At 39.0% G+C, this 12,756-nt stretch overlaps 1 pseudogene; it reads right to left on the reverse strand.

Annotated features, from left to right (window-relative positions):
* LOC107691960 (tyrosine-protein kinase BAZ1B-like) overlaps nt 1-12,756 on the reverse strand; it is a 23,673-nt pseudogene that overhangs the window by 3,812 nt on the left and 7,105 nt on the right.

Raw genomic sequence — 12,756 nt, forward strand, 5'->3', positions numbered from 1 at the left:
TATATATACACTGACCTGTTTATTTATTCATAAAAAATAAGACATTCAGTGAAATTACGCGTTATACAGTAAATTCTGTTTTTATGACTGGATTCCGCGATTCCGTCCATGTTTTCTGCATCGCGGAAATCATAGGGCCCTACTAATGTAGCAAACGAATATGATAAGCTCATTGTGAGAGTAAAAGACGGGGACATTGTTGTTTATTTACTTAGCATTGAGTTTCTCCAACTAGGCGACAACGTAGCGTTAAATCACCATTCAACAGACTCAATCCACCACCACACTGCCGTCTATTGGACAGCATGAAAGATACTAACTTTTCAATCTGCTACGTTACTGACAAACTATGCTGACACAGTGTCTGCGCCGCAACAGGACACGACAATGCGACCGTTGAAAATCATTTGAACTTTGTGTCAGCACGTCATAAATAGAACGAGGCATCAGTTTACTGCATCCAGTGCAGACAACATACACCGGACGCGCGCTGCGCAATGTGACCGATGTGATAAGAATGAGTTCTGGGCCACGGCGCGGCTGGTATAATCACCAGTCCAGCCGCGATCAGCTCCGGTGGCTGGAACACAGGCTTTAATGCGCCACAGACGCGTGCCGTGATGCGCAGATCAGCTCTAGTCTCTAACGTCACTGAATCTGCTGTTAAAAATGAGCCATCCATTCATCATATCATCATGCAAAACTAAGAATTAGAATCACTGTAATGCGACGATCAAATATAGGTGCGGGGTGGGTGGCGGGCAGATAATTTGAAGCAGTGGACTCGGGTGAAGTTTTAGCTCATCCGCGCATCTCTACACTACACTGACCTGGGTCACCAGTAGCAAACAATGGAGCGTGCTCTGCTGGACAAACTAAGTAATTACACCATTCAGAAGCATTTAATCTGCGTTATATGTTCTGTAAAAAAAAAATTCATATCGGCGGCATATTCGCCGATACCGATATATCGGCGACAGGCTCATATCGGCCGATAATATCAGCTAAACGATATATCGGTCGGGCTCTACTCAGCACAGCTTTAAAAAACGCTAAAAAAGTGAGCGTGATGCGCTGCAGAGCGGAGGGGGAAGAGGGGAGACAACACAAAGCTTCGGGTTCAGACAGTTTCATTTCACTCGCATCGAGTTAAAAACACAAATAAATGCACAGCCATTTGCACTCTGCATCGAAAATATGTATATGAACGCTGCTGCACCTAACATTTAAGGCTTATTCTGTGGCATTTATATAAGTCTTTTGACGGGTTGTGTCATGGAGCTGTAAAAACAATTATACTCACTAAGAGAATGAATCGCGTTTGTGCCAAACTCTTATTACAAAAACAAACGCTCTCCTTCGATCCATGAACGTTTCTCTCAGTTAATAAGCGCGATCTCAGTCTGAAGCGTCTGTCATAGCAAATCAACACATGCTGTTGTGAATAATGAAGCGAAGCGTCTTCTCATAGGATAAGAACACGCAGTCTCATGAATAATTTAATAGACACCGACACGTCATCGATGTACTATCGTCCTTTGCCATGTCACAAATTGTGATGTCAACACAATGTAGATTTTAAACCCAGAAGATGAGAATAGCGCAAAAAAGCTTAAAATTAACCAGTTTTCTCCAATTAATATTAACGGATGCTAACATGGTGTTCTATGATGTGCAACACAAACACCTCTGCTAAAATCTCCGAAAAAGTAGTCTGGGGATTCATGACCCTTTAACCCAACATTCATCAAAACCTAAACAATATGGTTAAATAATTAAAACTAATTTACTGCAAACAGTACAATGTTGTGCATGAGAACAGTACTTCCACATATCTTGTTTTACTCACCAGCTCATCGATGTCTGCAGGGTTGCTTGGTGCAGGTCGTGATTTAGGCAATTGTTTGGGAGTAGGTTTAAGATCCGGTTTGGAAGCAGGTTTGGGATCTGGTTTAGAAGCAGGTTTGGGAGAAGGTTTAGGTTCTGGTTTAGGATCTGGGTTGGAAACAGGTCTGGGAGCAGGTCTAAGATCTGGTCTGGAAGCAGATCTGAGAGCAGGCTTTGGATCTGGTCTGGAAGCAGATCTGAGTGCAGGTTTTGGATCAGGCTTGGAAGCAGGTCTGAGAGCTGGTTTGGCACTAGGAGGGGAATGCTTCTTCTGTGGTGGTTTACTCTGCACTTTGGGCTTCAAAGACGACTTCACCTTCTTCCTAGGTCTCACTGTGACATCCAAACCAACAGTCAAAACTAGAGTTTGTGCAGAAACTTTTAAGACAACGTTTCAAACCCTTAAGCATATCATGATTCTACAATACATTTGATAAACAAGGTAGCTGACCTTTTTTTCTCCTAAAATATTCTTGAAGAAAAAAAAATTCCCCCACCCCCAGATGAAAAAGTCATTCAGATTTCAAAGCTCTCAGAGTGGCACTCACAGCTGTGGCCCGTGTTCCTGTATTCTTCTTCTGATTCTTCCTCTTCAGAGTCTTCTTCATCTTCCTCCTCCGAGTCCTCCTCTTCCTCTGTGTCCTCATTATAGTTTCTGCAATCAGAAATGTGTAAATGAATTATGAGGATCTTTGAGTATATATATATATATATAAACCTCAATTTACTCAAATTTACAAACGTTTAAAGTAGGCCCAACGTGTGCATGTTCTTACCTGCCCCTGGAGCTGCGTCGGGCGGTAGTTGGCTGACAGGCTGGGCAGAGCCACTCACCCGCCGGTATACGGTACAGTGCCGGCCGCAGACAGAACAGATGGAAGGCTTTATTACACTCATCACACAGAATCAACTTATCATCCTCTCCTACAGAGAAAGACAATCATAAACCAGATCAATTACATGTTAAATCTTCCTGTTACCACGCAGTACTTCCTTTTGTGTGCTGCTCACATTACAGCAACAGGTGCAGTTTAAATCTCAGACATTCTCTCTTTGATGGTCATTCAGTCCTTTGTGTGTTTCACATGCAGTAGTGTTTCCCATGTTTTTAAGAGACTATGGTAGGTGGACCTTGGAATACATTTTTGTACATTTTGAAGTTTAATGCATCAATCTGAGAGACTGAGAAATGTATATTTTCAATTACAAAACTGTGGAAGGCCGCTACGGTCTAGGTAATTAATGTGAAACATGACCTGACCATGACCATTCGGTAGTTAGAACACACTTGAAATGTTTTATAGACCAATATAAACTGCCAACATTATAATTAATACAAAGAAATGCTTGATTAATTGAACTGGATAGAGAAGCAGTCATCAAGTGTTCAGCACACATGTGAACTTGCTCAATGTGGTATAAAAAGCATCCCAGGATGCAGCCCAAAAAGTGTGTTGAATGAATGTCCAGAGTGTGCAGAGTTGGAATCTAGACAAAGGGTGGCAACTCTGAAAATGACTTAAAATAAATATTTTGGTCACTACATAATACAAAGTTGCAATGTGTCATTTCATAGCTTTGCAGACTTTATCATGTCCAGACTTTTGCCACTGTATAAAACACACTCTAAAGCCTCTAAAATGCACACATCAAATAATGCTTTTGAGGTTGATCTTCAGGTATCTCACCTTTCCGGCGGCACACTTTACAGCGAGCGTTCTCTGCAGACATATCCCACTTGATGCAGGCATCCAGCATGCCGAGCAGAACGTGCATTCGAGAGCAAGTCTGAGCTTCACGGACTGCAGTTTTCCACTTCTCCACCGCGGTTGCTACCTAGAAATTCAATATGCAGAAGAAGTTTAGTCTTGTGTGAGAATGTGAATACACACATACACTACCCTTCAAAAGTCTGGGCTCAGAAAGGAATTATTACTTTTATTCAGCAAGTATGTGAGCATAGGCCTACTCATTTCTCAATAATATAGCTTAACACTAGATTCTTTTTCCTTTCAAAAGTGAGCTAAACAATCAGTTAATAGCCGTATAGATTTTTGCTTAGTGTAAGCATTCTAATAAACCACGTTGAAGCTTTTCTTCTAGAATTGTGTATTTATTTTTCTTGTAAGTGTATGTTCTTGTTAGAACTTGTGATATTTCAAAGATACTGACAATTTTAGAGTGAAGCAGCTATTAGTGCAGATTTCGTTATGCAGTGAAGGCGAAGCAGCATTTCTGTTAACAAGCGAGAAGTGAGCGGGAAATGGTCAGTGGAGAGGAGTGATTATTGAATGCTTGGAGCGCAGAAAGGAAATTGTTGCCGATCCACTCCACTCACTTTCTCTGGCAAGGATGCATTAAACTGATCAGTAGGAGTAAAGACATTTACAAAAAATCTATTTAAATAAATGCTGTTGTTTTTAATTTTCTATTTCAAAGAATCCTGAAAATATATATATCAGTTTCCACAAAAACAATGACTTTCCTAATAAATTAAATGCAGCCTCAATGTCCGTTTTCTCATCTTGTTTCATCTTCTCATGTTTTTGACAAGTACTAATGAAGACAAATTTGTTTCTTTTCCCTTTATTTCTGCTTGTTCATTCAGTGCCTACAATGCTACAATGTTCACTTCACTAGGTCATGAAGAATACATGCCATTGTTTCACAATTTGTTATTATTTAGTCATTTAATTTTTAAATAAAACTAATATTATATATTTTTGGCTATGGTATTGAGAATCATGAAATAAGCTACTGCGATGTTAGTAACCCTAATCATAACACTCACCCTGGCCTCTTCAGCCAGTCTCTTCTGATCATCCACTTCCTCCGCCGTCGTGCTCTCCTCTCCACCGGTCTTCTTTTTCTTCTTCTGTTTGGGTGCCATGAAGCCCTGCAGAAACTTCTTGATCACGCTCTCTTGCAGTGTAATCACACACTCCCCAAAGTCCTGCAACTTCTCCAAGTCACGCACCTGAAAGCACAAGTGAGAGGTCAGGTAGGTTTAAAGTAGTGGAGATATCCATGTAGCTGGCTGCCGAGTAACGTGTACCATTACCATACCGTGAAAAAAGATATTGATTATAGTGCCCACACTATGTAGTCTTAATGTCTCTCACCCTTTCTTCAAATTCAGATGTGTCCTCCATGTATCCAAGGCCTCCTTTCTGCAGACGAGATGCTACCTCGATAATGTCACTGCGCAAGAATTTAAGCAGCTCCTGGTATCCATCACAGATCTTCAGGCCTGGGTTACCTTTTTTCGTCAGATGGATGGAATGCAAGATTTCCTGGTAACTAAAATAAAGACAACATCTTCATTATTAATCCATTTTCCTGGGATTGAAAGCAAGTAAGGTGTGAAAATATCCATTTTCAGGAAAGGAGGAGAAGAGTGCGTGTATACTCACTTAACCTGGAGTCTGAGTTTGAGTTCACTCTCTCTTACTCCCTGAGGGTGAAGACTTTCTATTAGTTCATCGAGGTCTTTTTGCGAATCGCACACAAACCTGGGAAAACAATTTTAGAACAAGCATTTGCGTTGCTGCCCAATACTGATGTCCAGACAGATGTCATGCCATGTCCTGATCCATGGAACTGTAAATCTTCATTACAACTCATTTTAGCCCATTTTTCTTTTTGGAATTCTTTGCTACAAAACAATGTGTAGTCTCATACAAAAAGAGCTCGGAGCCACAAATTACTTAAAGGCTGATTTCCCAGACGCCAACGATACAACTGGGAATTTGCAAGAACACTTACCAGAGGTTTTGGCCTTGTTTGGGCACAGTGGTCTCAATACAGGACTCAGGCACTGGTGCCCCCTGTTGGCCATTTTCATTAGAAGTGCTGACTATGCTGCCTTCATCCTCTTTCTCTCCATCTGAACAGACACATTTAAACATTTTTTTTTTTGCTGTAAATAACAGCATTTTATCTATAAATTATATATTCCACTGGTTAAATTAAAGCTTGTACCAAGAACCAAAGAACTGTTTGTACCAACAAAAAGAGTTGCTTCTTTGAACAACAGATTTAGTACTTTAGCAGAAAAGTCAGCATAGCAAATTAACAATTTTACGTGGCCAATGTTTAAACTCTTCCAAGAAGTATTGTTAATATCTTGTACATGTTAATTTGGCCCTACTATTACAAAACAAAATACAGAAATTCAGTATTTTAGAAAGTGTGTGGGTAGACTAACCTTCAGTCTCCTCCTCTTTGTCTTCCTCTGTCGACGCCGGCTCCTCTTCAGGAGGAAGAGTGAATGTGTAGTCTATACTCTCATGAACCCATCCCTTTTCAATATACAGGCCAGGAACCACATCAGAGAACAGCCAGTACCGGTTGTGATTGCGGTCGGTACCCAGTGGTGTTCTCCTCAGCACCAGCTTCGCTTTAGTGACGGCATCCTGCAAGGCTTTCTCTGCTGCGGCTTTCTGCTTCCTGATTCGCTCCTCCTCCGCTTCCTTCTCCATACGCTCTGCAGCAGATGCATATATAACAGTTTAAAATAAAATTTGTAATCTTATTTCATGTTTTCCATCATGATATGCAACTCCTGTAGTTCCATTATGCAGCTCTAAGGTTTTTTTACTTGGTGCATTTTAAATATTTTGAATCTACTTGGCACACACTTGTCCAGTGTAGACAAGGTCAAAGTTACTTCATATTAATTGTAAAGTGAATTTCCTTACCTTATGGAATAAAGTATTCACTAAAGCAAAAGTTACATAAACGCTACCATTCAAACATGAGGTTGGTAAGATTTTTTATGTTTTTTTTTTTAAGTCCTTTATGCTCTCCAAGGCTACGTTTATTTGAATATTAGAAACAACCCAATAAAAACTGTAGTACTGTGAAATCAAATAATTTAAAAAAAAAATTTTTCCTATTATATTTTAAAATAACTTATTTATTCCTGTAATGGCAAACCTACATTTTCAGCAGCTATTATTCCAGTCTTCAGTGTCACATGATCATGAATCTTTCTAATATTCTGATTTGGTGCTCAAACATTTTTTCTTATTATCTTATCATTATCAGTTGTGCTGTTAAATATTTTTCAGGAAACATGATGCACTTTTTCAGGATTCTTTGATGGGTAGAAAGTTCAATCCATTTGCTTTAATTAACTTTAATTAATTTAAAGTGCCTTTCCTGAACAAATGTACTTGATTTTAGTAGTGTAAATGTTAAAGCGCAGCATGAAACTGCTTTCACAACCCATTTTACTCCAAAATGAGGAAAGAGTCAGATTATTTTCTAAGAAGGGGGGGAAAAAACGTTTCTGACACCTTAAAGTTATAATTTTTCTCCTTTACTCTTTGCAGGTTTCTGGAATACCACTTTATTCTCACTTTCAACCAGTTTTTTTTAACCTAGTTTCTGGCATTCTGATTTTTCTTTTACATGTCTCTCACCTTTGTTTTGCCGTTCCTGCTCTTCCTTTTCTTTCTTGGCCTGAATGGACATCAGTCGTCTGCTTTTCACTGTGCTGATCATGTCCTCCGGCTCTGGTTCCACTTTGGCGGGGACCTTAGGTGTCTCTTTTATCACATTTGAATCTTTCCTCCCATCTGCCCTCATTAGTACCTCTCCGCTAGCATCGGTTTTTGCCTCCATCTGCTCTTTGCGTTTCTGCTTCTCTGCCTTTTTACGTTCATTGACTTCTTTAAGCGTGGCAAGCCGCTCCCTCCACAGCTCGGCCAATCGCTGCTGAGTGGCCTCCACGTGATCTTCCACTGAATAGGTCATGAGGATACGATGACACAGCGCCACCAGCAGGCTGACCTTCTCCTGAGAGTTCAGTTCAAACACCTCCGAAGTCTCCAGCTTTTCCAAGAACTCACTGCTCACCACGTCATCGTAGCCCACACCAGGCTGCCAGTCATCCGAGCCACGGGCGCTCTCTTCCTCATGGGCATCCGTTGGCCGTAAACACAAGCGTACCAGCTCGGATATGGAGTGCATGGTCAGAGGAATCTCAGATAACGGCATGTCCAGTTCACTGTAACCTTCCGCCAGCTCATCTTGCAGAAGTGTTTGCAGCAGCACCACCAGCACACGGTTCAAGTAGAGGAAACCTGCCTTCTCTCCAGCTAAAGCCTCCATCAGAGCGATAGAGGTGATAGGATACTGGTCATCAGGCATCAGGAGGCCAGAGTAGCAGTGAAGGAACTCAACTACCATGGCTATGTAATTTTGGGGTGCTGAGGATGTTTTCCCCATCACATTTCTTAGATGTACCCGAGTTTTTCATTTTTAAGGGAGATCCATTAACTTTCTTCACCTGAACAAAAAAGTACAGAAAAATAAATCCAACAAATATTTAAAGGAATAAAACATTTATATGTTATATAAAAATCCGTTGAAGAACATTCATTTTATACAATTACAAGTCACCTCCCAGACAACCATATGACAAAAAAATTTCAATTTCCAAATAATATTTATACTGCAAAGGTTAGTTTATTAGTTTAGTTTATCCTTTATTGTCTCCCTTGGGAGAAATCTGTCTTGAGCAATCAAGAGACCAGGTCAACAGGTCAAAGTGTATCCATACTAAAGTGAATTTAATTATTAGGACCAATTGATTGATCATTAATTAACACCCCTACTACCTAGACAGCATTTTAAGAAATAATAGTCTTGTACTTGTCATAAATTCTGTTCCAAACAATAAACAGCAACATTATGATATGCAACAGTAAAACCAACCATGTTTAGGTTAATATTATTTAATAATTTTTCTGTATAATTGTGTGCTATGTATTTTTACACATATTAAGAGTATCCCATTGGTATCTTAGCAATCCATGAACTCGATTAGAATCACTTTTTAGTTTTTTTGGTAGACTAATAGAATCTAGAGTGATTCATGTATTAGAATCCATTTCTTATTTTTTTTGTAGACTAATAGAATCTAGTGATTTACGTAGGGCCCTATGATTTCCGCGGTGCGGAAAACGCGGAATCCAGTCATAAAAACGGAATTCAGAGTTTAACGCGGAATGTCACGGAATGTCAAATTTTGAATGAATTAATCAAAAGTAGGTCATTACACTTAAATCAAATCGCGATATGGACTAGTATTTGTAAATATTAAGCCGCTAAAGTCGATTTAAATATGAATCCTGCATGTTCTGCGTGTCTCTGTTCATTTCAATAGTAAATCCCCTTTGTTTGCCAAAAAATAAAGTTTGCTTAATTGTGCGGAAAACGCGGAATCCAGTCATAAAAACGGAATTCAAAGTTTAACTCGGAATGTCACGGAATGTCAAATTTTGAATGAATTAATCAAAAGTAGGTCATTACACTTAAATCAAATCGCGATATGGACTAGTATTTGTAAATATTAAGCCGCTAAAGTCGATTTAAATATGAATCCTGCATGTTCTGCGTGTCTCTGTTCATTTCAATAGTAAATCCCCTTTGTTTGCCAAAAAATAAAGTTTGCTTAATTTTCAATAATTAAAAGATAAATGAAATTAATGTTTTATGCCCTCATCTGATAACCAGAAAAATTTAAATACACAACACAGAATTTCTGAGGAAAAAAAAAATCATAAGGCTACTTTAAGAAAAAAATGAATAAAGTAAATTGTTTTATGCATTCAAATAATTAGACATGCTAAAACACAGAATTTGGTAACAATAAATTTAGGAAAAAATAAAATGGATTTCATAGGACCCTATTTATGTGAAGAGTGCTTTTATGCTTTGGTTAGTATTATAAATACCTGCATATGACCCCAGAGGGTTGGGCTGAGAGGTATGTTCTGGGAATCTTTTTTCTTTTTCTTCTTTTCCCCTTTTACTTTGACTCCCTCACTGTCTTTTCCCGTCTCCGCAGTCTTCAGCTTCTTATTGGGTTTACCTTCCGGTGAGCTCATGCTTTTCCTCTTAGCTGATGGATTTTCTGCCAAAAACTAAACAGAGGAAAATCTAATATAATAAAACAATTTTCTATAAAAAACACTTTTTTTCCTGAAGCATGTACCCCACCTTGTGAGGGTCCAGTAAAAAGTCGCTGAATTTGCTTGGCAGGTTGTACTTTTTCACCAATTCATCCTCCACCACCCAGGGGGCGCTCTCTCCCGAGCCCAACCTCAGAGCGTAGTGTCTGATGAAGTAGCGCATTATTTCTTTGTTGGGAGGCCGCTCCGTTCTGAACAGGCTGTCTGCAGGGACGTCACTGATAACTTTGTCCTCATTGAGAAGTTTGACATCATACTTGTGGGGCAGAAATTTGGGCATGACCCATTTCTTCTTCTCTTCTTTCATACTGGTTGGGAGTTTTCTGGGCATTTTAACTCACAAAGAAACAAATTTTATACTTCAATGTAGAAGTATAAACAATTACAATTAGGCTACTAATCATTTGAATATGAACCAAAAATTAGATTATTGTAATATATCGTGAAAAGGATGACCATGAAGAGCAGCTAAGACTCACAGAGACTCTCTCTCCTGCTGTCCTCCTCTTTGGACTGTGGCTCCTTCTTCAGGTTCTCCTGACTAGCATTCTCTTTATCACTGGATGGAGAATCACAAGCTCCTTCCATCTTTTTCTCCACATTTTCTTCTGGAGGATTCTCCAGCGGATGAATCTTTACCACTTTCACATGCAACGTCTTATCCTTGCCAACCTTACAGAGAGAGAGACAGAATTACTATTTCATATCCATAAAGAGCAAACAGAAGAATTGGAAGATGGGAACTGACCTTGCCTTTTCCATTAGTTAATTTTACACGGATAATACTTTTACCATTGTAGGTTTGATCTAAGCAAATATTTTGAACTGTGCATAAGTAGACAGAAGAGGAAAAATGACAGTTATAGAGTAACTTTTAAAATTCCTTAACATTTGCAGGTTTTCCAGGACAATGGTACCCCACTTTTTCAGATTTTAAACAAATTCCAATTGACAAAATTCCCACCCTACATTTTGTTTATTAGTCCAAATATTAAATCCAAGTACACACCAAGAAGTCACACTCCTCATCCACAGCATACTTGGTGAGAATCTCCAGCCAGACCAGATCCACTAGCTTATCAAGAGATACTGTGTTATGGTGCACAATCTCCAGAACCGGCTTCTCAAACCACACTGGGTACTCCTCCTGAAGCCTGCCAAAAATCAGACCAAACAATGGCTACATGAGTTTAAAGCAAACTTACTGTGACTTTTGAACTATGATAATACGCCACCACAATTGATGAAAAAAATCTCCTGTCTGTACTGATATAATAGTGCATGTATTGTATGTGACAGCCAACGATTTTCAACAAGTTACTGCTAACCAGTGCAGGGCTTGACAATAAGGACTGCCTGATAACCAGTATAACAGATGCTCAAGAAAATAATTATCACTGGCCCAATTTCTTCCCTGAAACCTACTGTTAGACCTACCTGAAAACTAAAAGCACTGTTTATTGAATCTTTGCTCCATTGTATTCATTAGTGCTATTGCTTCTAATTTGTTTTTATTACTGATTGTTTACTTGTCTTTAATAATGTTTCAACTTTATATTAGTTGGGCTAGTAGTTTTTGCTTGGAATAAAGAATTGTGAAATTTCACTGGTATCTAAAATATTAATGTTATGACAGTCTTACTAACCATATTAGAAAACAAGGTTACCATTTACCATTTATGTCATGAATGTTTGTTCCAATTCCCACCAGAAAAGAAAGAGCAAAACTTAAATGTAAATATCTGTTAAAAGTGAATAGTGATTACATGAAAGAGTATTATGGAATAGAGATTACTTCAAAGCTAAAAGACAGACTTAAAAAAAAAAAAAAAATGGTCGCAAAAACCCAAACTTAGTTTAATAAGGACAAAAAAAAAATTTGACATTTGATAAATGTCTCGTCTATACGGCCTTCGTTTATTTGGGGAGGATTCATAACCAGTCAAGCTCCTATGAAAACAAAACTGCTTAAAGGGTTAGTTCACCCAAAAATGAAAATTAGGGTGCTTTCACACCTGTAGATCGATTGCTTTGTTCCGAAACAGGGATTAAAATTATTACAATGTTGCTTTTTATTCTTGGTGCGGTTCGCTTTCACACGGAAACATTTCTAAACGGACCAAATTTGTTAATACAAGTCACGCGCGAGTAAACTGCTCTCTCATTGGTCAAAGTTCCACGGTTTATTTTCCGGGACTCCACTAGCTGTCACGGCTGTCATCCGTCAGGATGGAACGACAACAGTTTTTTTTTTTTGTAGCTGTCCTTATATTCATTTATCATTTTGAGCAGGAGTCCATGATTCATCGGGAAAACATTTTTAAAATGCACCTACTAGGAAGAAGAGCAATAAGACGCCATTATAAAATGAAAAAGTTTGCTTTTTTTTATTTTGAATGGCAAAGACGTGCTCACCCACGTTTGAAGTATTAGCAAAACAACAAAGCTAATGCTTTTCACGGACCTTACGTAATTACCCATTATACATTGTGATATAGCCTGGTTCGTTGGTCCATTAGATCAGATTGCTTTCTAACTACAACCGAACCGCTCCAGAGTTCGTTTTCAATCGAGCCAAGACCACCTCGTTCAAGCGATCTTGAACCGATTGTTTTGGCGCAGATCCAGGCACGATTGCCGTGTTCACATATGCCCAAATGAACCGAGCTAAGGGGGGAAACACGCCAGGTTCCGAAACAACGAGCCAGGTGTGAAAGCACCCATAGACTGTGTTTTACTCATCCCCGAGTAGGGCTGAGCGATTTGGGGGGAAATATCAAATTGCGATTTTTTTTGACAGATATTGCGATTTGATTTGCTATTTTAAATTTGCAAAGTCAAGCTTCAGCTCAATATTGTCAATAATGCGCAGCGCAGCACAGTATGG

The sequence above is a fragment of the Sinocyclocheilus anshuiensis genome, unplaced genomic scaffold, assembly GCF_001515605.1.
Source record: "Sinocyclocheilus anshuiensis isolate Anshui unplaced genomic scaffold, SAMN03320099.WGS_v1.1 scaffold569, whole genome shotgun sequence".
Taxonomy (NCBI): Eukaryota; Metazoa; Chordata; class Actinopteri; order Cypriniformes; family Cyprinidae; genus Sinocyclocheilus; species Sinocyclocheilus anshuiensis.